At 44.0% G+C, this 27,733-nt stretch overlaps 1 protein-coding gene across 1 annotated transcript in view; it reads right to left on the bottom strand.

Moving 5' to 3' along the window:
- Positions 1-27,733, bottom strand: part of LOC121003667 (peroxisomal N(1)-acetyl-spermine/spermidine oxidase-like) — a 130,076-nt gene that overhangs the window by 77,757 nt on the left and 24,586 nt on the right. The window lies entirely within an intron of this gene.

Below are 27,733 nucleotides of genomic sequence, written 5' to 3' on the forward strand. Positions count from 1 at the left end.
TGTATATTCACTCTGCTAAAATCTGCCACTAATTTAGCAAACTGCTTTTCTGCTGCTAAATCCATATTCAGAAATCGACCAACAGTTTCCCGTTCACTTTAATTTAAAATACAAGTGCATACAGTGCAAAAATGGTAGGGTTTTTTCAGCTGTTGATTTGGAAACGGTAATTACACTTACCGGTATTTGTATGGAAGTCTGCACGACGGCACCCATCAGCTTAGCCCCACCCTATCAGAGACAGGAAAAACACGTAGAGAGATTAAATCTCCCCTCCCTACCTAACTCCTCAGTGGAGAAGTATATAAATGTATTTCCCCCCCCTCCCCGAATATTAACTCCATAATCTAATATATATATATATATATATATATATATATATATATATATATATATATGCTCTATCTTGTATAATCTATTAAATACAAAAAATATATATATATACTTTTTTTTTTTTTTGAGGGGGGGGGGAAACCCAGAGTGCCGTTGTGGAGACTTTCAGGAAATACAATTTCCGGTGTAATTACCGTTTCCTCTAGTCGTCTACACGACGACACCCATGAGCCATAACAGAGATGCAATAAAATTACGAAGGGACTGCTTCCTGGAGGACTAAAGCCAGATCTTTTGAAGAAAAAACATCTACCCTATAATGACGAGTAATGGTATGAACACATTTCCAGGTAGCAGCCTTGAAAATGCTTTCTAGAGAGGCTGAGCCTGTTTAAGCCCATTATACAGACATGCCTCGAGTTGAATGGGGTTTGACGCCTATTCAACTAAGCTAGAGATGAGGGAATTTTTCAAAAATTGGCTATTTCCTGACTGCAGAGAGCCTTTATAGTGGTGTAGAACACTGTGCCTTGCAGTAACACTCATAGGGAGTCTGCTGTGGTAGTGAAATAACACTGTGAGTCAGTATGACATGCAGATGACAGGCATCGCTCTTAGAATCACGATACTTCAATAATCCGCAGCACTCGCCAGTAGTTGGTGTAAAACAGTGATTTCTTTATTAAGACAGCGCCCTATCCCAGCTAATATGGCAACAGAGTTGCCTATTTGCCTTTTAGCTGCCACTGACGCATGCGCAATGAGGAGACGGGAACGCCAGTATTTGGCGCTTTACTGGGAGTAGCGTGGATTGCGCAGCCATTGCAGGGATCATCATCTTTAAATAAGGTATAGTGGAATGTATTGCTTGAATAACCACTTGTGTTCTAAGGTATATCACCCTGTTGTCACTGATGTTTTTTCTGAGCTTCTCCTCACCGGAATCATGTTATGTGCAGACATAAATATACTCCCACTTGTGAGGAGGGACTGTACACACTTACCAATGTACCTACCTCCATACACTATTTAAGGCACTCTGGGATATGGGATTTCATTGCTTGATAAAGACCAACCAAGGTCGAAACGTCGCTGTAATCTAGCTGTCTGAGTGAATAAATCACCGTTTTACACCAACTACTGGCAAGTGCTGCGGATTATTGAAGTATCTGGACGAGTCGGGACCCCCAGCCAGATCCCTATCTGCGTGCACCACCCGGCTTGAAGTCTGTCTACTGGTCTGTACCCAAGTATGTGTGATAAGAAGTGCTGCCAATCCCTGAGGGTTTCTGCTCTTAGAATCACTGCACACTTCACTTATTTGGGCAGTCACGAGGCCAAAAATGACCAAATAACTCAAGTATGAACTCAGCCTTACAGGTCAATGTTAGCTCCTTTTACACCGTCGTCAGCTGATTCCACATAGATGTCTACAGAACCTGTTCTATTAAACTCTTATACAAGTAGAGCCGACAGTGTGGAGAGGGTGTCAGCAGTAAGTTTGTGTTGACATCACAGATTTTTTTGCCCTTCCTCTGATCCGTCAGAACAATAACCCCAAAAAAAGGATCCTGTTTGTGGAGCATCCGCCTTCACTCGGTCAGCATTTGGTCAGTAATCCATCAGCATTGCTAATGCCCAAAAAATAGGAGTGGATCCAAAACAGAGATGACATGTGAATGGAATATTTGCATGTCTTCTGTGTTTTGTACCCACTCCTGCTTTTGGCTACCAAATTACAAGCCAATTCTGATGGGACCATACAGGCCTTACAGCTGCTACACAGACATCTGAAGAAGGGTCAAATAAATGATGATGTCAGCCAGGCCAAAAGGCAGAATAGTGGCCCAGTCATGAAGTGGGGAGGGTGGGAACAGCATTAGAAGTCCACAGAGTGGCCCTATGACATAGTGGTGAGGTGGATGCAGCATGAGGAGACCACAGAGGGGCACAATGACGGTGTGGAGGTGGCTGCAGCAGCATCAGGAGGCCACAGAGTGGCACAATGACAGAGTGTGGAGGTAGCATCAGCAGCAGGCCACAGAGTGGCACAATGACAGTGTGGGGGGTGGTGGCAGCATCAGAAGACCACGGAGTGGTAAGGTGACATAGTGTGGAGATGGCAGCAGTATGAGGAGACCACAGAGTGGCAAGGTGACATAGTGTGGAGGTGGCAGCAGCATGAGGAAACCACAAAATGGCAAGGTGACACAGTGTGGACGTGGCAGCAGCAACAAAAGACCACAAAGTGGCAAGGTGACATAGTGTGGAGGTGGCAGCAGCATTAGGAGACCACAAAGTGGCAAGGTGACATAGTGTGGAGGTGGCAGCAGCATCAGGAGACCACAGAGTGGCAAGGTGACATATTGTGGAGGTGGCAGCAGCATCAGGAGACCACAGAGTGACCCAGTGACATAGTGGGGAGGAGGGTGGCAATACCAGTACCAGCTGAAGACGGTGGGTGAAAGAAGGAGCACTTGGCATCAGATGTGTGTCATCAGGCGGGTGACATCAGAATAGTAGCTGAGGCAGGTAGCCAGAAGAAACCGGTCTCTTTTGTCAAAGTGTTGGTGTGGCACCATGGATGATCTAGTCTAATGCATCAAGCATTGGTGGATGGAAATCCTGGCTGATACACGCCTGATTCATCTTGACAAAGGTCAGTCTCTCCACATTTTGGTTGGACATGCAAGTTCTTCTTGGGTTAACTATGGCCCCCGCCGCACTAAACACCCACTCTGAAGCCACACTACTGGCCTGGTGGCAGGGTGCTGTCCAAGTATGCCACCACCTGCTGGTTCAGGTTCTGCTCCAGGTCTAGATGCTTCTGCTGGTGAGTAGTTTCTTCACTAGGCGGGTGAAGAAAGCTGCTCATCAGCGACTCTAGACTCAGGCTGCTGCTGATGGAGCTGGTACTGTTCCTGCCACCACACCCCTCCCCAGCAGCCAGGACAGTGGAACGTGAGCGCAGAGCCCTCCCCCCCGGTCAGACCTGCGAGAGGATGGACGATGGCACAGATAGGCAGCGGCCAACTGACTACATAGGATGTCTATTGTAGTTCAGTTTGTCTTACCGCTCAGCGGGTGTAAAAAAAAAGGCCCCAGTTTTGGACCGGTAGCGAGGGTCCAACAAGGTGGAGAGCCAGAAGTCATCCCTCTGCCGAATGGTGACAATTCGGCTGTCACTACTAGTGTTGATCGCGAATATTTTAATAGCGAATTTTAATCACTAATATTGGCACTTCGAGAATTCGAGAATATCTAGAATATAGTGCTATATCTTCGTAATCATGAATATTCTAGATTTTTTTTCATCAGTACCTATGATCCCTCACTGCTTCTTGCTTGTGGTCCAATGAGAAGGCTGCAATATCTTAGACTTTAGGAGTAGTGTTGATCGGGAATTTTCGTATCACAAATTTTTTATCGCAAATTTTCCGATTGCCGATTTTTGCAATCAAGAAATAAATGACTGGAGATCATGAATTCTCGAATTTGCGAATATATAACGAATATTCGCCCAAGTATTCGCAAAATATCGCAAATTCCAATATTGCCCCTGCCGCTCATCACTGGTCACTACGCAAGCAAGTGAGCAGGCATCGGGCCATTTGTGCAAGTGACTTGGAGGGACTCCCTGCCTCCATTTCCACTGCATACTGCCACGGTGTGTCTGGGTCCTCTCCCTCGTCTTCATCGCCCTGTAGCTTCTCTAGCTGCTCCTGCTCCTCCTTCTCCTGTCACCTATGTATACAAACTATCCATTTAGCTACACATTGCTTGTGCTCCAATGTCCTCCTCCTCCTCTTCCTCCAGTTCAGTCCCCACAGGGCTGATGTGGGCGTGAGATCTAGGCGCCAGTCCCCTGACCAGCCAGATTTACCAGCACCTGTTCCAGGACATGAAGCAGTGGAATGACATTGTTCATCCCGTAGACCTGGCGACTGACAAATAACGTGGCCTCCTCAAAGGGCCTGAGCAAATGGCAGGTGTGACGCATGAGCTGCCACTGGGTGACATCGAAGTCACACAGAGGAGTACTCCTGTCCGCTTGGATCATCAACAAATCATTTATGGCCTTTCTCTGTACGTATAGTCGGTCCAACATATGGAGGGTGGAATTCCAACGGGTGGAAACGTCGCATATCAGCCTATGTTGGGGGATGCCGTTCTGCCACTGCAGCTCAAGGAGGGTGTGCTTTGCGATGTACAAGTGGCTGAAGTGTATGCAAAGTTTCCTGGCCATTTTTATGATATCTTGCAGATGGGTGGAAGACTTCAGGAACCGTTTACCAGATTGAACATGTGTGCCATGCAGGGCGCATGGCTCAGCCCTCCTTGACACAGCACTGATACCATGTTCTTCCCGTTGTCGGTCACCATGGTTCCGATTTTCAGTTGTCGATGTTTCTTGATGAAGCACACGGAGCAGTTCCTCCCCTTTGGAACTCCGTTCGCCTATGCAAACGAGGTTCAGAACGGCGTGACACCGCCGTGCCCTGCACTTCTGATATTCTGGAGGGGCACTGTGAATTGTTCCTGCAGTGGAGGCTGAGGACACGGTGGAGAATGAGAAGGCAGAGGCAGACATTGTCGCAGGACCAACAGCGTGACAATGTGGAGGTGAAAGCGGCGTCACCTGGCCAAGTTGCTGGTGTGGATATGCAGGAACCACATTCACCCAGTGGGCCATAAAATGTATTGTCCCTGTCAGTAGTTACAGCTCCACACGTCGGCGATGCCGTGCACTTTTGCAGACACTGACAGGCTCAAGTACTGGCCCACCTTCTGTTCTATATGCGTGTGCAGGGCTGGTACAGAGTATTTCAGGAGTGTGCCGGTTGTGTTGGAAAGGACAGATAGGATTACTGGTTCTCAAATAGTTTAGAATCAACATTGAAAAATATATGGCATCAGAGGTGTGTGAGGACGCCATCACGATAGGACAGATCTTATATTGCAGGGATGGTACTGCGTTTTTAGCAAAGAAATTATGACTTGGGACTCTCCACAAGCCATCAGTTCTCTGAAAGGTGCATATTTCCATATAAGGAGTCAGTGTTATGAAAATGAAAGGGGTATTCCCAAGCATTGTCATTATGCTTAGGGACACCCTGTGTATATAAATCTAATTTACACTCTATTTTTGAAACGTCTTTGAACCCACAACCTTCTACAGTAAGGGTAAGAACCCTAACCACTGGGCTATAGAGCTTAATGCTAAGCTAGTGCTGAAAAATTTCATAGGAGTTTCTCTTGTATAATACAATTTATCTTATCTTCTATGAGGTTTTTTATCAGAACCATAGCATTGAGCTCTACAGCGCAGTGGTTAAAGTGTAACTGCAGTTTAATTTTTTATTCCCTAATGGTATAGTACACCCTGCGGTATAAGTGCTTTTGTGCTCTAACATTTGATCATTTTCAGTTTTACCTGCTAATAACTCCCACAAATGCATGCTACTTTCCTATTCAGCAGCTCTCATCTCACAGCATTGCCATGTGCATTCCGTCTTCTCGGTATTATAACAATAGACTGATGAGCTTTGGGAGGAGGAGCTCAGCCCTGACAGCCTGGAGCTGGGCTGAGGCAGAAAGTGGAGGGGGAAGAGATGCTTTAGATGGTGATATCTTCTCAATTGTATGCAACTGGTCTTGTTTGAAAGCTGAGAGTCCAGGCTTTCATACATGACCAGAATGACAATGAGTAGGGAATAATCGTGGGTATAATCTGCTTTTACTTTCAGCTTCATTCATAGCATCCTGATTTCTGTCATTGATATCTTCCCCTGTACTGAACAGATTTATGTCATTCTGGTATTGTCTGAAAGCTTGGAATGTCAACAGAAAGCCCATATTTCTAGCTCATACCAAACCAGAGATATAAGCAGCTAAAGTAGCTCCCCCCCCCCCCTCCCTGTCAGTCTGGAAGAGCATGAGGGACAGCTGGCTATTAAGAGGTTAAAAGAAATGCTTACTGATTTAATGTAATTTCAGGGCTTGTCTCTGGTAAGCTGTATGTGAGGATACACACTGCTCTGGGACTGTGGGAAGTTATCTGCGTTCTGATTGGTCCTGCTAGTTTATGTAAGGAGAGCAAGGGCTTATGGGAAGTGATGGAAATACAGGATGTCCTCAAGGAAGGGCAAAGATCATCACAGGAAGAGCAGCAGAGGAAGTTGCTGAAATAGAGGCACAGAGAAATATGGTTGCTAAGGGCTGAATACAGACATCAGAAAGGTAAAATTAGCTGAAAAATGCAGCTTCATGAATATCTTCTCTTCAGCATCACATATGTTAGGAATTTAATTTTCTGTAGTGAAATGTCAGTAACACTTTAAGGTTTTTGCCCTTAATGTAGAAGGTTGTGAGTTTTAATCCCCACAGAAACATTTTAAAAATAGAGGCTAAATGATATTTTTCAGTACTGACATATCACTGAGCACTATAGCCCATTGGTTAAGGTTTTTGCACTTAATGTAGAAGGTTGTGAGTTCAAATCCCTACAAAATTGTTTAAAAATAGAGGCTACATAAAACTTAAAGAGGACCTTTCACTAGAATACAAAATCTAAACTAAGCTTACAGACATGGAGAGCGGCGCCCAGGGATCTCCCTGCACTTACTGTTATACCTGGGCGCTGCTCCGTTCTCCCGGTATAGGCTCCGGTATCTTCATATGTTCGGCTCCACCCAGTTGAGCCTGCCGGCGTCTCCTTCTCCCAGGCTGTAGCGCTGGCCAATCGCAGCGCTCAGCTCATAGCCTGAGAGGTTTTTTTTTTCTCTGGGAGAAGGAGACGCCGGCAGGCTCAACTGGGTGGAGCCAAACATATGAAGATACCGGAGCCTATACCGGGAGAACGGAGCGGCGCCCAGGGATAACAGTAAGTGCAGGGAGATCCCTGGGCGCCGCTCTCCATGTCTGTATGCTTAGTTTAGATTTTGTATTCTAGTGAAAGGCCCTCTTTAACCACTTCCGGACCGCCTAACGCAGGATCGCGTTCCGGAGGTGGCAGCGCTGCGCACAGTCACGCATATACGCGTCATCTCGCGATGGCCGAGATTTCCTGTGAACGCGCGCACACAGGCGCGCGCGCTCACAGGAACGGAAGGTAAGAGAGTTGATCTCCAGCCTGCCAGCGGCGATCGTTCGCTGGCAGGCTGGAGATGTGTTTTTTTTAACCCCTAACAGGTATATTAGACGCTGTTTTAATAACAGCGTCTAATATACCTGCTACCTGGTCCTCTGGTGGTCCCCTTTGTTTGGATCGACCACCAGAGGACACAGGTAGCTCAGTAAAGTAGCACCAAGCACCACTACACTACACTACACCCCCCCCCGTCACTTATTAACCCCTTATTAGCCCCTGATCACCCCATATAGACTCCCTGATCACCCCCCTGTCATTGATTACCCCCCTGTCATTGATCACCCCCCTGTAAAGCTCCATTCAGATGTCCGCATGATTTTTACGGATCCACTGATAGATGGATCGGATCCGCAAAACGCATCCGGACGTCTGAATGAAGCCTTACAGGGGCGTGATCAATGACTGTGGTGATCACCCCATATAGACTCCCTGATCACCCCCCTGTCATTGATTACCCCCCTGTCATTGATTACCCCCCTGTAAAGCTCCATTCAGACGTCCGCATGATTTTTACGGATCCACTGATAGATGGATTGGATCCGCAAAACGCATCCGGACGTCTAAATGAAGCCTTACAGGGGCATGATCAATGACTGTGGTGATCACCCCATATAGACTCCCTGATCACCCCCCTGTAAAGCTCCATTCAGATGTCCGCATGATTTTTACGGATGCACTGATAGATGGATCCGATCCGCAAAACGCATCCGGACGTCTGAATGAAGCCTTACAGGGGCATGATCAATGACTGTGGTGATCACCCCATATAGACTCCCTGATCACCCCCCTGTAAAGCTCCATTCAGATGTCCGCATGATTTTTCCGGATGCACTGATAGATGGATCCGATCCGCAAAACGCATCCGGACGTCTGAATGAAGCCTTACAGGGGCATGATCAATGACTGTGGTGATCACCCTACTGTCATTGATTACCCCCCTGTAAAGCTCCATTCAGATGTCCGCATGATTTTTACGGATGCACTGATAGATGGATCCGATCCGCAAAACGCATCCGGACGTCTGAATAAAGCCTTACAGGGGCATGATCAATGACTGTGGTGATCACCCCCCTGTCATTGATTACCCCCCTGTAAAGCTCCATTCAGATGTCTGCATGATTTTTACGGATGCACTGATAGATGGATCCGATCCGCAAAACGCATCCGGACGTCTGAATGAAGCCTTACAGGGGCATGATCAATGACTGTGGTGATCACCCCCCTGTCATTGATCAACCCCCTGTAAAGCTCCATTCATATGTCCGCATGATTTTTACGGATGCACTGATAGATGGATCGGATCCGCAAAACGCATCCGGACGTCTGAATGAAGCCTTACAGGGGCGTGATCAATGACTGTGGTGATCACCCCATATAGACTCCCTGATCACCCCCCTGTCATTGATTACCCCCCTGTCATTGATTACCCCCCTGTAAAGCTCCATTCAGACGTCCGTATGATTTTTACGGATCCACTGATAGATGGATCGGATCCGCAAAACGCATCCGGACGTCTGAATGAAGCCTTACAGGGACGTGATCAATGACTGTGGTGATCACCCCATATAGACTCCCTGATCACCCCCCTGTCATTGATTACCCCCCTGTAAAGCTCCCTTCAGATGTCCGCATGATTTTTACGGATGCACTGATAGATGGATCGGATCCGCAAAACGCATACGGACGTCTGAATGAAGCCTTACAGGGGCGTGATCAATGACTGTGGTGATCACCCCATATAGACTCCCTGATCACCCCCCTGTCATTGATTACCCCCCTGTCATTGATTACCCCCCTGTAAAGCTCCATTCAGACGTCCGCATGATTTTTACGGATCCACTGATAGATGGATCGGATCCGCAAAACGCATACGGACGTCTGAATGAAGCCTTACACGGGCGTGATCAATGACTGTGGTGATCACCCCATATAGACTCCCTGATCACCCCCCTGTCATTGATTACCCCCCTGTCATTGATTACCCCCCTGTAAAGCTCCATTCAGATGTCCGCATGATTTTTACGGATGCACTGATAGATGGATCGGATCCTCAAAACGCATCCGGACGTCTGAATGAAGCCTTACAGGGGCGTGATCAATGACTGTGGTGATCACCCCATATAGACTCCCTGATCACCCCCCTGTCATTGATTACCCCCCTGTCATTGATTACCCCCCTGTAAAGCTCCATTCAGACGTCCGCATGATTTTTACGGATGCACTGATAGATGGATCGGATCCGCAAAACGCATACGGACGTCTGAATGAAGCCTTACACGGGCGTGATCAATGACTGTGGTTATCACCCCATATAGACTCCCTGATCACCCCCCTGTCATTGATCACCCCCCTGTCATTGATCACCCCCTTGTCATTGATCACCCCTCTGTAAGGCTCCATTCAGACATTTTTTTGGCCCAAGTTAGCGGAATTTTTTTTTTTTTTCTTACAAAGTCTCATATTCCACTAACTTGTGTCAAAAAATAAAATCTCACATGAACTCACCATACCCCTCACGGAAACCAAATGCGTAAAATTTTTTAGACATTTATATTCCAGACTTCTTCTCACGCTTTAGGGCCCCTAGAATGCCAGGGCAGTATAAATACCCCACATGTGACCCCATTTCGGAAAGAAGACACCCCCAGGTATTCCGTGAGGGGCATATTGAGTCCATGAAAGATTGAAATTTTTGTCCCAAGTTAGCGGAACGGGAGACTTTGTGAGAAAAAAATTTAAAATATCAATTTCCGCTAACTTGTGCCAAAAAAAAAAAATTTATATGAACTCGCCATGCCCCTCATTGAATACCTTGGGGTGTCTTCTTTCCAAAATGGGGTCACATGTGGGGTATTTATACTGCCCTGGCATTCTAGGGGCCCCAAAGCGTGAGAAGAAGTCTGGTATCCAAATGTCTAAAAATGCCCTCCTAAAAGGAATTTGGGCCCCTTTGCGCATCTAGGCTGAAAAAAAGTGTCACACATCTGGTATCGCCGTACTCAGGAGAAGGTGGGGAATGTGTTTTGGGGTGTCATTTTACATATACCCATGCTGGGTGAGAGAAATATCTTGGTCAAATGCCAACTTTGTATAAAAAAATGGGAAAAGTTGTCTTTTGCCAAGATATTTCTCTCACCCAGCAAGGTTATATGTAAAATGACACCCCAAAACACATTCCCCAACTTCTCCTGAATACGGCGATACCACATGTGTGACACTTTTTTGCAGCCTAGGTGGGCAAAGGGGCCCACATTCCAAAGAGCACCTTTAGGATTTCACAGGTCATTTACCTACTTACCACACATTAGGGCCCCTGGAAAATGCCAGGGCAGTATAACTACCCCACAAGTGACCCCATTTTGGAAAGAAGACACCCCAAGGTATTCCGTAAGGGGCATGGTGAGTTCCTAGAATTTTTTATTTTTTGTCACAAGTTAGTGGAAAATGCTGATTTTTTTTTTTTTTTTCATACAAAGTCTCATATTCCACTAACTTGTGACAAAAAATAAAAACTTCCATGAACTCACTATGCCCATCAGCGAATACCTTGGGGTCTCTTCTTTCCAAAATAGGGTCACTTGTGGGGTAGTTATACTGCCCTGGCATTCTAGGGGCCCAAATGTGTGGTAAGGAGTTTGAAATCAAATTCTGTAAAAAATGACCTGTGAAATCCGAAAGGTGCTCTTTGGAATATGGGCCCCTTTGCCCACCTAGGCTGCAAAAAAGTGTCACACATCTGGTATTGCCGTACTCAGGAGAACGTGGGGAATGTGTTTTGGGGTGTCATTTTACATATACCCATGCTGGGTGAGAGAAATATCTTGGCAAAAGACAACTTTTCCCATTTTTTTATACAAAGTTGGCATTTGACCAAGATATTTATCTCACCCAGCATGGGTATATGTAAAAAGACACCCCAAAACACATTTCCCACCTTCTCCTGAGTATGGAGATACCAGATGTGTGACACTTTTTTGCAGCCTAGGTGGGCAAAGGGGCCCATATTCCAAAGAGCACCTTTCGGATTTCACAGGTCATTTTTTACAGAATTTGATTTCAAACTCCTTACCACACATTTGGGCCCCTAAAATGCCAGGGCAGTATAACTACCCCACAAGTGACCCCATTTTGGAAAGAAGAGACCCCAAGGTATTTCGTGATGGGCATAGTGAGTTCATAGAAGTTTTTATTTTTTGTCACAAGTTAGTGGAATATGAGACTTTGTAAGAAAAAAAATCAAAAAAAAAATCATCATTTTCCGCTAACTTGTGACAAAAAATAAAAAGTTCTATGAACTCACTATGCCCATCAGCGAATACCTTAGGGTGTGTACTTTCCGAAATGGGGTCATTTGTGGGGTGTTTGTACTGTCTGGCCATTGTAGAACCTCAGGAAACATGACAGGTGCTCAGAAAGTCAGAGCTGCTTCAAAAAGCGGAAATTCACATTTTTGTACCATAGTTTGTAAACGCTATAACTTTTACCCAAACCATTTTTTTTTTACCCAAACATTTTTTTTTTATCAAAGACATGTAGAACTATAAATTTAGAGCAAAATTTCTATATGGATCTCTTTTTTTTTTGCAAAATTTTACAACTGAAAGTGTAATTCAGGGTGTTTAAGCACTGGGGGCTGAGGTGGTTAAATACACAGGGTGTTCCCAACAGGGAAAATTTATATTTTATTGAGAAAAAAATGGAGCAAAATGTAAAATATGATCAAATAACACCCGTATTAGCCTACACCAGGGATGGGCAAACTGCGGCTCTCCAGCTGTTGTAAAACTACAAATCCCATCATGCCCTGCTGTAGGCAGACTGGGCATACTGGGAGTTGTAGTTTTATAACAGCTGGAGAGCCGCAGTTTGCCCATCCCTGGCCTACACAAACCTTTTTAACTTGTGTAACCAGTATTTTTAAAATGTTTCTGTGGGGTTTCTTAACTGGAAACCTTCTACAATACAGGTAAAACCCTTAACCACTGGGCTATAGAGCTCAATGCTTATTTGCTGCTGAAAAACAACATAGAAGTTTCTCTTTTGTAATACAAGAGAAACTTCTACAGTATGCTGTTTTTAACAGAAGTGAAACTTCTATGAGGTTTTTCAGCCCTGACTTAGCATTGAGCTCTATAGCCCAGGGGTTAAGCGTCTGGCTCTTTATGTAGACGGTTGTGGGTTCAAATCCCTACAGAAACTTTAAAAAATAGAGGCTAAATAAAACTTAAATACACAGGGTGTTCTCAACAGTGAAAATTTGGATTTTATTGAGAAAAAAATGGAGCAAAACGTAAAATATGATCAAATAACAACCATATTAACCTACACCAACCATTTTAACTTGTGTAACCAGTATTTTTAAAATGTTTCTGTGGGGATTTGAACTCACAACCTTCTACATTACAGGTAAAAACCTTAACCACTGGGCTATAGAGCTCAATGCTAAGTTAGTACAGAAAAACCTCATAGAAGTTTCTTCTTATATAACACAAGAGAAACTTCTATGAGGTTTTTCAGCAGAAACATAGCATTGAGCTCTACAGCCCAGTAGTTAAGGTTTTTGCCCTTAATGTAGAAGGTTGTGAGTTTGAATTTCCACAGAAACATTTTAAAAATAAAGGCTAATTAAAACTTAAATACACAAGGTGTCCCTAACAGTGAAAAGTTTGATTTCATTGAGAAAAAATATGGAGCAAAGCGAAAAATATGATCAAATAACACCCGTATTAACCCACACCAACCTTTTTAACTTGTGTAACCAGTATTTTTTGTTGTGAAAGGTGGCAAACCGAACAGCCCCCCCACTCAGGACCTCTATAGGCCATCTCACTGCAGCAAGCTAATCCTCATTAGGACTCACTTCGTAAAAAATTATTATTTTCTTTTTATCGCGATATTCTGACCATCATAACATTTTTATAGTCATGTCCACCGAGATGTGTGGGGGCTCATTTTTTGCGGGATGTTTTTGACAATACCATTTGGGTTGTGTATGACTTGATCACTTTTTATTAAATTTTCTTGGGAGATAGATTGATGAAAAAAACTCGAAACAGCCTTTTTGAAAAAAAATACTGCTATGCCATTCACCATACAGGCTAACTTTTTAAAAATATTTTAATAGTATGGGCTCTTTCGCATGCAGTGATGCCCATAATTCTATTTTTTTTTTGTTTCTTTTTCTTTTGGGGAATGGGGTGCTTTTAATTTTTATGTTTTTTTATATTTTCAAAACTTTTTTTTACATTTTTCTTTCTTTTTGTTAAGTCTCCAAGTGGACCACAACTTACAATCATCAGATGTAAATTGCTCCATTATTCTGTATAGAAATCACTTTATCACAGTTCAGTGCTGCAATCTAGTGGCCTGAACTGGGATATACTAACAATGAGCCTGGAAGCCTAGTACAGGCTGCGACTCATTTTTAGAACAGGGTGCTTTCCGTGATCTCCTCTGGGGGAAAGCGCGCCTGAATAGGAATCCTGTGCTTCCGGTTTTTAACACTCTCAGATGCCGTGAGTAAGGGGAACTCATTGCTGTGAGTGGAGGGGGCATTTGGCATATTCTGGGGCCATGAGGGTGAAAAACTGTGTGAGGAGCTTTATGGGGTGTAAATCTGTAAGGGAGGAACGGAATCGTCAGAATGTAACTGTGTTGTTAGTACATCATTACAAGATTTGGGGCTCTACTTTTGATTTTGTCTAAAACCGGCCCTGGTTGGATGAGTGCACGCATACTGTTGTCTCTTGGCAATCGCTTCGGTGATCGATTGCTGACGGAATGAGTGACGAGGAGCAGGAGCATCAGGACCGGCAGATTATGGGAAGGACAGACAGCTCCCTTCGGCTGAGGTGGTGGAGCCTTGATTGCCTGAAATCGGCTGCGTGCCACTGGGTGATGCAGCGGTTGCTATGGCAGGCTGTACCACCACATCGGAGCCATGGTTCTCCCAGGCCACTTTATGGTGACGCTCCATATGTTGACACAGGGCCGTGGTGCCAACATTGGCACCCTGGCCACGCTTCACCTTCTGTCCACAGATTCTACATATGGCCATGTTCACCTCCTCCGACGGCTTAACAAAAAATGCCACACCGCCGAGTAGGTGATTTTACCCCCAACACCACGCACTGACTGCTACCACCGCTGCCTCCGTGAACCCGTGCACCGCTACTTCCCAGGGCAGGTAGGCTCCTGCGAAGTGGGTGGTCTTCCCCGGGCACGTTTGGCTACCGACCTCCCACTGCTGCCACCCTGCTGACTCCCAGCCACACTAGCGACTTGCTAGCTCTGCCGCTGCCTCAAGGGCAGGCTGCCACCCTCTCCTCCCGATGATGAAGCCCATTCATTACCAAGCTCCCAAGTGCGATAAGCTACATCATCATCATCAAGTACTGTCTGCACATTACTGATGTCCTCCTCAACCGTTTCTGGGTCAAGAGCCTGACCGCTTGCAACACCAGCTCCCACGCCACTCTCCTCAACACTGCTTGCCCACCTAGTGGAGAAAGCGGCAGATTGTCATGGACCAGAGTGGGGGAAACCCTCATCCGTGCGATGTTAAGGATAAGAAGGCTGCTAGGCCTGGACAACAGAATTAGGGAGCAGGTAACCTCCTAAAGCGTCCCTAACTCTGACCCTGACTCCTAACTGTATGAGCCAACCCAGATGGCTCATACTTGGGCTAAATAGCCCAAGTAGCCACACCCACACAGACATACTAGGAAAGGAATTAACCCTTCCAACACCAAAGAAGGTAAGTGTCCCTACTAGCCCTCAAGAGATCCCTGGACTAGGAGCAGGGTAAGACGACCTGTTCCTCCTAGACACGGAGGAACAGGAGTCTCCCTGGCCAAGCTGCAAGGAAAAGGGAACATCAACAGCATATGGATATGGCAGGCGAGTGAAACCACTTCCACACCTACCTGCCACAGACACACTGACTGGAACCCGTGCTCAATAGCTGTTATCCACACAAAAGACAAAAGGACACAGCACACAACATAACTCAGACAGGAAACCAGATCCATAACTGCAATAAGGTGCGACTCCACACAAACATAAGCATAACATCAATACATTCGTTTTATGACCACAAGGGTGGCCCTCACTGGATAGATGGCATCAGGATACCAGGAGGATGACTTCAGCACAACATGCCTGGAGTACCCCTCAGCTACAGGCTTCCAGCAGAGGCTAAATAGCCCAAGTAGCCACACCCACACAGACATACTAGGAAAGGAATTAACCCTTCCAACACCAAAGAAGGTAAGTGTCACTTAATGGGAAAATGCACACATAACTAAAATCCTGTGCACACCAAACACACCTACAAAGACAGGTTACCAGGTGCAACCGCATGCACTTGACAGCAAGCTGCCTAGCAACCAGCTCAGGCTGCTATACTGCCAAATAACAGAATGTTGCCAGCGGCAACCACACGTGAGGCATCAGACTAACAGCCCTCACCTGTGATTGACCACAAGACCAGACTGCGGGCAACTGCATGCGGCTCAAGGAGTCACGACCATGACCATGGTCGTGACACAGATGTCTCCTCCACATCTTGGCTTTCCAGTAGCTGCTGACTGTCTTTTAGTAGCTCGTCCTCACTGTATAGTGGAGCTGAGCCCACAGCATACAATACTTTTCTGGCTGAGGGAACAGAAAAGAACAGAGGCAGGTTGAGGACAGGTGAGGGCACAGGGCCTGCTCCCAGGCCATGTTAACTAAGGGTTGTGTCTGACGAACCCACTGACTCTTGGCTGGGGGTGTCGGATGTCACTTGCGACAAAGTCGAAGATCGAGTCAACCATTAAAGAACCACTAGGTTGCTGGTTAAGACACGACCACTAACTGACACTGGGAGCTCAGGCCTCTCGAAGTGACCCTTGCTGCCACGCCCCCTTACTCTGCTGCGACCTGTGCCTGTGCCAGAAACATTTAGGCCTCTGCCACTCCCCTGTGCAGGGTCTGGCACTTCTCTGTCTGATATACTGTTAGATCCAATAAATAAATAAAAGTAAATAAAAGAAATAAAAACACCCTAAAAATGTCTGTCATTTTCTCACTTCACCACACACTAATACACACAAAAAAGGGCTTTAGAACATATAACTGCACCGCTGAACGGCAAATATATTTTTATTTTGCCACTAATACACAACAAAAAATGGCTTTAGAACATAAAACTGCACCGCTGAACGGCAAATAGGCCTTTATTTTTTTCCCACTTATACAAACCACAAAAGGCTTTAGAACATATAACTGCACCGCTGAACGGCAAAAATATTTTTATTTTGCCACTAATACACAACAAAAAGGTCTTTAGAACATATAACTGCACCGCTGAAAGGCAAATATATTTTACTTTTGCCACTAATACACAACAAAAAGGGCTTTAGAACATATAACTGCACTGCTGAATGGAAAATATATTTTACTTTTGCCACTAATACACAGCAAAAAGGGCTTTAGAACATATAACTGCACCGCTGAACGGCAAATATATTTTATTCTTGCCACTAATATACAACAAAAATGGCTTTAGAACATATAACTGCACGGCTGAACGGCAAATATATTTTTCTTTTGCCACTAATACACAACAAAAAGGGCTGTAATTTTTGCAATTCACCACACAACGGCTAATATGCATTTTTTCCCCCCACTAATACAAGCCAAAAATGCTTTAGAACATATAACTGCTCAATGTCCTCACATGTGCAGCAGCCATTTTAGGAAAAAATGAGATTCGTTACCACAAAGCGTGAGGAAATTCGGATTCGGTGCAAATCAAATTTTTCATGAAATGCGGACTGAATTCCACTTCGCCAACCTCGATTCGCTCATCTCTAGAAAAGGCTTACCCGAGACTCTATAAGCCTCTGCTATAGTTTGTCTAATCCATCTTGATATGGAACTTGCTGTCACTTTTTTACCTTTGTTAGGCCCTGAAAATTGAACAAAAAGATTTCTATGCCTCCTCCGTGCTTCTGTTTTTTGGAGATAAAGACAAACAGATCTTCTGAAATCTAACTTATGAAACTTTCCCTCTTTTTCATTACTGGGCTTATCACAAAAAGAGGGAATGATTTTGTCCTTGGATCTATAAAAAAAAGATGGCACTTCCTTTGGGAGAAAAGAGGGTTCTAATTTGAAAACAAGTCTATCCTCGAAGGATTGGAAATATGGGGAGACAGTAGATAGTGCCTGAAGTTCACATACCCTTCTGGCAGGAGTGATGACCACCAAAAATATAGTCTTCAAGGTTAAGAATCTTAGAAAAAATTTGTCAATGGGTTCAAAGGGGGGCCCCATTAAAGCATTCAGGAGTCAGGACCAGATTTAGATTCCAAGAAGGAACCAAATTATGAATGCTGGGACATTAACGCTCTGCATCTAAAAGAAATCTAGAAATAAATTTGTCTTCACATAATCTGTCATAGAAGACACTTAATGCTGCAGCCTGCACTCTAAAGGTACTAGGTCTGAGCCCAAGATCCAGCCCCTCCTGAAAGAATTCTACAATTGTAGGAACATTAAGAAAATAAAAATCAATATTTTTGCTTGTACACCAAGAAAAAAATTGTTTCCAAACTTTACTATAACTGTTTTTAGTGGCAACATTTTTATCTTTGGGACTGGTTCTATGGCACCTAATTCCCCCAGTTCTTCTACCCCTTTTTGCAGATTTTTTAAAACTGGACCTGGAGGAAAGGACGCGAGACAAAATTTTGGAGGAGGAGAGGCCGAAAATGCTATTCTGTATCCGTCTAGTAGAACCTGAATAACCCAACTGTTGTTGGTGATTAACCGCCATTGATGTATAAAGCCAGGTATAGCCTTCCTCCCACTCTTCTGATGTCATTTATAGATTGAGGGGAGCTGTTTGGATTCAAAAAGAAAAGATCTATCCCCCCTTTCTATAACTCCATCTCTCATATTTCCATTTGTCTGACCTGTTTTGGCTCAGAAAATTTTTATAGGGTCTATCATTGCGAAATTTATCATCTTCAGGGAAACCTTTTTTCTTATGGCTTTTTCTAATATTTTATCCAGGTCGGACCTAAATACATATTTTCCCTGGAAGGGTATGGAACATAATTTCCTTTTAGATGTTACATACCCTTTCCATGATCACAGCCATAAAACTCTCCTAACTGAGTTAGCTAAAACTGAAGTTCTCGCTGCCATAGAAACAGCTTTATCTGAGGAATCCGCTAAAAATCCGGCTGCCATTTTAAGAATTGGCATGAAGGATAGGATCTCATCTCTAGGAGTTTTTTCTTTAATGTGGAATTCTAATTGAGCTAACCAAATACAAAGTGCTCTAGCGACACAAGTTGCAGACACATTTGGACGGAACAATGAAGTAGCCATCTCCTACGTTTTCTTGATCAACCCTTCCGCTTTTTTATCCATAGGGTCCTTAAGTTGTGCTGCATCTTCAAAGGGTATAGAGGTATTTTTTATAAGCTTTGCTACTGAGGCATCTATCATAGGTACAGAATCACAGTTTTCTTACTCTGATTCATTAAAAGGGTATTTTCTCTTGAGGCCCATGAAAAAAATGGATCTTTTATCCGGAGTATTCCATTTCTTATTTATTAGACTATGAATATTTTCATGGATTGGAAAAACAGTTTTTTGTTTTTCGACAAGACCTCCGAACATAGTATCCTGAACTGATTTAGCCTTTTTGACTTGCTCAATCTCCATGGTGTTACATATGGCTCTGATTAATGGATATATATCCTCAGAGGAAACTAAAAAAAAATTGTCTTCCTCTTCAGAGGATTAATCTAGATGTTCACCTTCCTCTCTGAAAAAAAAAAAATGCATCGGACGAATCTTGCGAATCAGAAAATGGAGGCTCTCTAGTCTTCTTCTTAGATCTCTTCTTAGATAGTGATGCAGATAATCCAGACATAGCGGATTGTATTTTCTCCTTAACCATAGATCTTATATCATTCATCAAAACAGGGCATTCATCCTGCACAATCTTTGATGTACAAGAAGGACACACAGGTTTTTATATGCTGGGTCCTGTTTTTTGTTGCAAATAGCACATTTGGTAGATATACCTTTTTGTTTTAAAACAGCTTATTTTTCTCCCTAAAAAATGAGAAGATATAAGCTGTGCTAAGAACCAGCATATACAGTTGCAAGAAAAAGTATGTGAACCCTTTGGAATGATATGGATTTCTGCACAAATTGGTCATAAAATGTGATCTGATCTTCATCTAAGTCACAACAATAGACAATCACAGTCTGCTTAAACTAATAACACACAAATAATTAAATGTTACCATGTTTTTATTGAACACACCATGTAAACTTTCTCAGTGCAGGTGGAAAAAGTATATGAACCCCTAGACTAATGACATCTCCAAGAGCTAATTGGAGTGAGGTGTCAGCTAACTGGAGTCCAATCAATGAGATGAGATTGGAGGTGTTGGTTACAGCTGCCCTATAAAAAACACACACCAGTTCTGGGTTTGCTTTTCACAAGAAGCATTGCCTGATGTGAATGATGCCTCGCACAAAAATGCTCTCAAAAGACCTACGATTAAGAATTGTTGACTTGCATAAAGCCGGAAAGGGTTATAAAAGTATCTCCAAAAGCCTTACTGTTCATCAGTCCACGGTAAGACAAATTGTCTATAAATTGAGAAAGTTCAGCACTGCTGCTACTCTCCCTAGGAGTGGCCGTCCTGTAAAGATGACTGCAAGAGATCAGCGCAGACTGCTCAATGTGGTGAAGAAGAATCCTAGAGTGTCAGCTAAAGACTTACAAAAGTCTCTGGCATATGCTAACATCCCTGTTAGCGAATCTACGATATGTAAAACACTAAACAAGAATGGATTTCATGGGAGGATACCACAGAGGAAGCCACTTCTGTCCAAAAAAAACATTGCTGCACGTTTACAGTTTGCACAAGAGCACCTGGATGTTCCACAGCAGTACTGCTAAAATATTCTGTGGACAGATGAAACCAAAGTTGAGTTGTTTGGAAGAAACACACAACACTATGTGTGGAGAAAAAGAGGCACAGCACACCAACATCAAAACCTTATCCCAACTGTGAAGTATGGTGGTGGGGGCATCATGATTTGGGGCTGCTTTGCTGCGTCAGGGCCTGGGCGGATTGCTATCAACGAAGGAAAAATGAATTCCCAAGTTTATCAAGACATTTTGCAGGAGAACTTAAGGCCATCTGTCCACCAGCTGAAGCTCAACAGAAGATGGTAGTTGCAACAGGACAACGACCCAAAGCATAGAAGTAAATCAACAACAGAATGGTTTAAACAGAAGAAAATACGCCTTCTGGAGTGTCCCAGTCAGAGTCCTGACCTCAACCAGATTGAGATGCTGTGGCATGACCTCAATAAAGCGATTCACACCAGACATCCCAAGAATATTGCTGAACTGAAACAGTTCTTTAAAGAGGAATGGTCAAGAATTAATCCTGACCGTTGTGCACGTCTGATCTGCAACTACAGGAAACGTTTGGTTGAAGTTATTGCTGCCAAAGGAGGTTCAACCAGTTATTAAATCCAAGGGTTGATATACTTTTTCCATCTGCACTGTGAATGTTTACATGGTGTGTTCAATAAAACACACATGGTAACATTTAATTCTTTGTTTGTTATTAGTTTAAGCAGACTGAGATTGTCTATTGTTGTGACTTAGATGAAGATCAGATCACATTTTATGACCAATTTGTGCAGAAATCCATATCATTCCAAAGGGTTCACATACTTTTTCTTGCAACTGTAAGTAAGAAAAAGAAAACAGACCCCAGATCTCTTTAGCACACGGTCTGAAGAGATGCTGGGCCTGTATTAGCTGGACTGCGATCCATAGTTATCCAGGAATAGGATCTACAGCCTCCTCGGCTACTAACCACAGTAGCTTTAGCTATATACGCCAAATATACGCCAAAACCGGAAGTGACGCTATCCTCGTCACTTCCAGCGGAACGCAGGACGAGTATGGGCAAAACTGAGGACAAATGCGCACAATTCTGGCCTCATCGCTGGCCTGTCCAATAGAATTCTGGCCTTGTGCGCCCGGGAATCAATTACTTGCGGCCTGCAGGAAGGCTGCATCGCCCGCACCGGAAGTGCCCATATCCAAGATAGCGCCAGACACCCTGTGCCCTTCTTCCAGCGTCCGCCTATACCATCTGCAGGGAGTAGAACGTTGGGCCTTTCACACAGTATATCACCCCCAACAGCAGCCATACTCCGGCCAGGAAGGTAGGGAGCTATGGGCTTTGCCTTCCTGAGCTGCCATACTCCATAGATAGGTTCCATAGGTAGACAATTACTGCCTGCTATCTCTACATGTCTTCTCCTGATAGGGACACTGAAGAGTTAGGGCTCTTTCACACTTGTGTTCTTGTCTTCCGGCATAGAGTTCCGTCGTCGGGCCTCTATGCCGGAAGAATCCTGATCAGGATTATCCTAATGCATTCTGAATGGAGAGAAATCCGTTCAGGATGCATCAGGATGTCTTCAGTTCCGGAACGGAACGTTTTTTGGCCGGAGAAAATACCGCAGCATGCTGCGCTTTTTGCTCCGGCCAAAAATCCGGAACACTTGCCGCAAGGCCGGATCCGGAATTAATGCCCATTGAAAGGCATTGATCCGGATCCGGCCTTAAGCTTAACGTCGTTTCGGCGCATTGCCGGACCCGACATTTAGCTTTTTCTGAATGGTTACCATGGCTGCCGGGACGCTAAAGTCCTGGCAGCCATGGTAAAGTGTAGCGGGGAGCGGGGGAGCAGTGTACTTACCTTCTGTGCGGCTCCCCAGGCGCTCCAAAGTGACGTCAGGGCGCCCCAAGCGCATGGATCATGTGATCACATGGATCACGTCATCCATGCGCATGGGGCGCTCTGATGTCATTCTGGAGCGCCCCGGGAGCCGCACGGACTGTAAGTATACCGCTCCCCCGATCCCCGCTCCTACTATGGCAACCAGGACTTTAATAGCGTCCTGGGTGCCATAGTAACACTGAAAGCATTTGGAAGACGGTTCCGTCTTCAAATGCTTTCAGTACACTTGCGTTTTTCCGGATCCGGCGTGTAATTCCGGCAAGTGGAGTACACGCCGGATCCGGACAACGCAAGTGTGAAAGAGGCCTTAGGTAGGGAGGGGCAATTTAATCTCTCTATGTGTTTTTCCTCTCCCTGATAGGGCAGGGCAAATCTCATGGGTGCCATTGTGGAGACGACTAGGGGAAAATGCTTCAGAAGTGATATGTTACTTCTTCAACACAGATTTGATTATGGATTTAATAGAGGTCAATTAGGAAGCAGGAAAACCTTATCCAAAAACTCTTCTAAAACCTCCACCAATCTAGAAGTTTGCCACTAAAGACCACCAATTTTTAGCTACTGATTTTTCTGCTGTGGATTTTAGCAGTGTGAACATACCCGCAAAGAAACTCAGGTGTTATAGTCAGAAGTTTCAATCAACACAGGGGAAGAGAGGGGCAGGCTAATTGCAAGGTTCTTGTAACATAATTAAAAAACATATAGAGCCTCTTTAACCCTTTCATGACCAAGGGTCATTGATGCCCCAGTGTCCAGGTCAAAATTTACAAATTTGGAACACTTTTATTTATCCAAGCCATTCTGAGATCATTTTCTTGTGACACATTGTACTTCATGATAGTCATAAATTTGAGTCAATATATTTCACCTTTATTTATGAAAAAATCCAAAATGTAACAAAAATTTAGAAAAATTTTCAATTTTCCAAATTTCTATTTCTCTGCTTCTAAAACAGAAAGTGATACCTAATAAAAGATTTATTACTTAGCATTCCCCATATGTCTACTTTATGTGGGCATCATTTTGGAAATGTCATTTTATTTTTTTAGTACGTTAGAAGGCTTAGAAGTTTAGAAGCAATTCTTAAAATTTTTAAGAAAATTTCCAAAACCCACTTCTTAAGGACCAGTTCAGGTCTGAAGTCACTTTGTGGGGCTTACAAAGTGGAAACCCCGCATAAATGACCCCATTGTAGAAACTACACCCCTCAAGTTACTCAAAACTGATTTTATAAACTTTGTTAACCCTTTAGGTGTTCCACAAGAATTAAAGGAAAATGGAGATGAAATTTCTAAATTTCACTTTTTTGGCAGATTTTCCATTTTATTAAAAATTGTTTTTAACACATTGAGGGTTAACAGCCAAACAAAACTCAATATTTATTACCCTGATTCCGCGAATTACAGAAACACCCCACATGTGGTCGTAAACTGATGTAAGGGCGCACAGCAGGGTGCAGAAGAAAAGGAATGCCGTACGGTTTTTGGAAGGCAGATTTTGCTGGACTGGTTTTAGATGCCATGTCCAATTTAAAGCCCCCCTGATGCACCCATACAGTAGAAACTCCCCAAAAGTGACCCTATTTTGGAAACTAGGGGATAAGGTGCCAGTTTTATTGGTACTATTTTGGGGTACATATGATTTTTAATTGCTCTATATTAAGTTTTTTGTGAGGCAAGGTTTTTTTTTTTTTTTACAAGATTCATCTGACAGGGTAGATCATGTGCTATTTTTATAGAGCAGGTTGTTACGGACGCAATGATATCAAATATGTCTACTTTCTTTGTTTGTTTGTTTCAGTTTTACATAATAAAGCATTTTTGAAAAAGAAATAATTTTTTTTTTTGTGTCCATTTTATGAACGCCATATGTTTTTTTTTTCTGCTGATCGTCTTATGCGGGGGCTCGTTTTTTGCAGACAGTGTTGAGGTTTTTATTGGACCCATTTTTGGGTACATAGGATTTTTTGATCATTCATTATTACACTTTATGGGGCAAGGCGACCAAAAAATTGGCTGTTTTAGAACAGTTTTTATGTATTTATTTTTACAGCATTCATCTGAGGAGTTAGGTCATGTGACAGTTTTATAGAGCAGATCGTTACGGATGTGGCAATACCTAATATGTATACTTTTTCTTATTTATTTAAGTTTTACACAATAATAGCATTTCTGAAACCCAAAAAATGATGTTTTTGTGTCTCCATAGTCTGAGAGCCATAGCTTTTTTATTTTTTGGGCGATTGTCTTAAATAGGGTATCATTTTTTGCGGGATGAGGTGACGGTTTCATTGATACTATTTTGCGGGTCATAAGCCTATTTGATTGCTTGCTGTTGCACTTTTTGCGATGTAAGGTGACAAAAATAGCTTTTTTGGCAGTTTTTTTTTTTTTTTACGGTGTTCATCTAAGGTCATGTGATATTTTTATCGAGCAGGTTATTACGGATGCAGCGATACCTAATATGTACACTTTTTTTATTTATTTCACTTTAACACAATAATAGCATATTTGAAATAAAAAAATTAATTTTTAGTGTCTCAATGTTCTAAGAACTATAGTTTTTTAATTTTTTGAGCAATTTTCTTATGTAGGGTCTCATTTTTTGTGGGATGAGGTGACGGTTTTATTGGTAACATTTTGTTTGATATACACCTTTTTGATCGCTTGGTGTTGCACTTTTTGTGATGTAAGGTGACAAAAATGGCTTTTTTTACACAGTTTTTATTTTATTTTTCTATGGTGTTTATCGGACGGGGTCTATCATGTGATATATTTATAGAGACGGTCGTTATGAACGCGGTGATACCTAATATGTGTAATTTATTTTTTTCATTTTTTATAGGAAAAGGCAATTTATTTTTTTAATTTACATTTTTATTTATTTTTTTGTTTTTACTTTTTTTATTTTCACTTTTTTTTTGTTGTCAAGTCCCTCTTGGATCTTGAAGGTCCAGTGGGGCTGATGGCTGTACTATACTTTGCAATGCTCTTGCATTGCAAAGTATAATACTATCAGATGTCCTGTAGGTGGCAACAGCGGACGCCTCGCAGAGCGGCAGCCCCGATGGTTGAGAGAGGGAGCCCCCTACCTCTATTAACCCCATGGATGCCGCTACCGCGGCATCTAAGGGGTTACAGCATAGTGTCAGCATAGAGCTGACACTCGAGGCTGATGGCGGCGGCTCAGGAATGGAGCCGCCACCATCAAACACAGCAGGGAGACTGCTCCGCATCAGAGGGCAGAGGGCAGGGGGCAGCGCTGGAAAGGGGGAGGGCTGAAGGTACGGCCAGCATTGAGGCGGCACAAATGGGGGCAGGATGAATGTATGGGACGGGGAGGGGGCGGACCGCATCAGGGGCAGGCTTCATGAATATGGATAGGGGCGGGGGGAACTGCATCAGGGGCAGGCGGGGACAAGGGGGGGCTTGGAGGCGTACAGGAAGGGGGCACAGATCGGGGGGCACGAGGACACTACCTGATTTCAGGCTCTGATCTGCAGAGCGCAGATCAGAGCCTGGAACAGGCATTTTTTCACTGCCGCGATCCGATTGGTTAGTCTGCACAGACTAACCAATCGGATCGATTGCCGGCAAGGGACCACTCTGATTGGATCCTTGCCGGCATTACTGCACCGTGACAGCGGCAGGGCAGGGGCAGGAGCTTTAATCCAAGCGTTTTGCAGCATTTGGATTAAAGAGCTGCCTGACGTCTATACACGTGCTATCTGCACGGGGCATGTGCAAATAGCACGTATATAAACGGATTGCAGTCGGGAAGGGGTTAAGATTGATCAACCCTATTAAACCAAGCATACTGCCTGGTAGGGTTGATCATACTGATTAAAATTACCCTTTTCTTTAGTTTATTTGGTAAACAGCTGCAGTGATACAGTTGTGTTCAAAATTATTCAACCCCCAATGCTGTAAAGGGTTTTAGGGAATTTAGTGTACATTTGTAATTGTGTTCAGAATGAAATCTTACAAGGACTTTTTAAAGAACCAAATGCAACTAAAATGACATCAATTGTTTTTGTAATACAGTATTAAAAGTTTTTTTTGTGATTTCTTCATTGACACAATTATTCAACCCCTTAAAGACTACCACTCTTAAGAACAGAGGTTCATTCAAGTGTTTTCGATCAGGTATTAAAAACACCGGTGGATGTCAAGGAGCAGCAATCAAGCATAATAAGCACCAATTAGGCAGATTTAAAAGGACTGTGATACTCAGCTCCTTCTAGACATTTACTGGTGTGTTTACAAACATGGTGAAGTCAAGAGAATGGTCCAGGAAGACAAGAGAAGAGGTTATTTCTCTTCACAGCAAGGGCAATGGCTATAGGAAGATTGCAAAGATGTTAAACATACCAAGAGACCAGGAAGCATCATTCGCAAATTCAAGGCAAAGGGCACTGTTGAAACTCTACCTGGTCGTGGCAGAAAGAAGATGCTGACTTCGACTGCTGTGCGCTACCTGAAGCGCAAAGTGGAGAAAAGTCCCCGTGTGACTGCTGAGGAACTGAAAAAAGATTTGTCAGATGTGGGTACTGATGTTTCAGCTCAGACAATAAGGCGCACACTGCGTAATGAAGGCCTCCATGCCAGAACTCCCAGGCGCACCCCCTTGCTGTCTCCAAAGAATAAGAAGAGTCGACTGCAGTATGCCAAAAGTCATGTGGACAAACCACAAAAGTTTTGGGATAGTGTTCTGTGGACTGATGAAACAAAATTAGAACTGTTTGGGCCCATGGATCAACGCTATGTTTGGAGGAGGAAGAACAAGGCCTATGAAGAAAAGAACACCTTGCCTACTGTGAAGCATGGTGGGGGGTCAATCATGCTTTGGGCTGTTTTGCTTCTACAGGTACAGGGAAGCTTCAGCGTGTGCAAGGTACCATGAATTCTCTTCGGTACCAGGAGATATTGGATGAAAATGTGATGCAGTCCGTCACAAACCTGAGGCTTGGGAGACGTTGGACCTTTCAACGGGACAATGATCCCAAGCATACCTCCAAGTCCACTAGAGCATGGTTGCAGATTAAAGGCTGGAACATTTTGAAGTGGCCATCGCAGTCACCAGACTTAAAGAGGACCTTTCACCGATTCTTACCCTATGAACTAAGTATACAGACATGTGGAGCGGCGCCCGGGGATCTCTCTGCACTTACTATTATCCCCGGGCGCAGCTCCGTTCTCCTGCTATGCCCTCCGGTATCTCCGTTCCCTAAGTTATGGTAGGCGGAGTCTGCCCTAGCGCTGGCCAATCGCATTGCAGAGCTCACAGCCTGGGAGAAAATAACCTCCCAGGCTGTGAGCTCTGCGCTGCGATTGGCCAGCGCTAGGGCAGACTCCGCCTACCATAACTTAGGGACTGGTATCTCCGCCTACTATAACTTAGTGAG

This window comes from Bufo bufo, chromosome 6 (genome assembly GCF_905171765.1).
Source record: "Bufo bufo chromosome 6, aBufBuf1.1, whole genome shotgun sequence".
Lineage (NCBI taxonomy): Eukaryota > Metazoa > Chordata > Amphibia > Anura > Bufonidae > Bufo > Bufo bufo.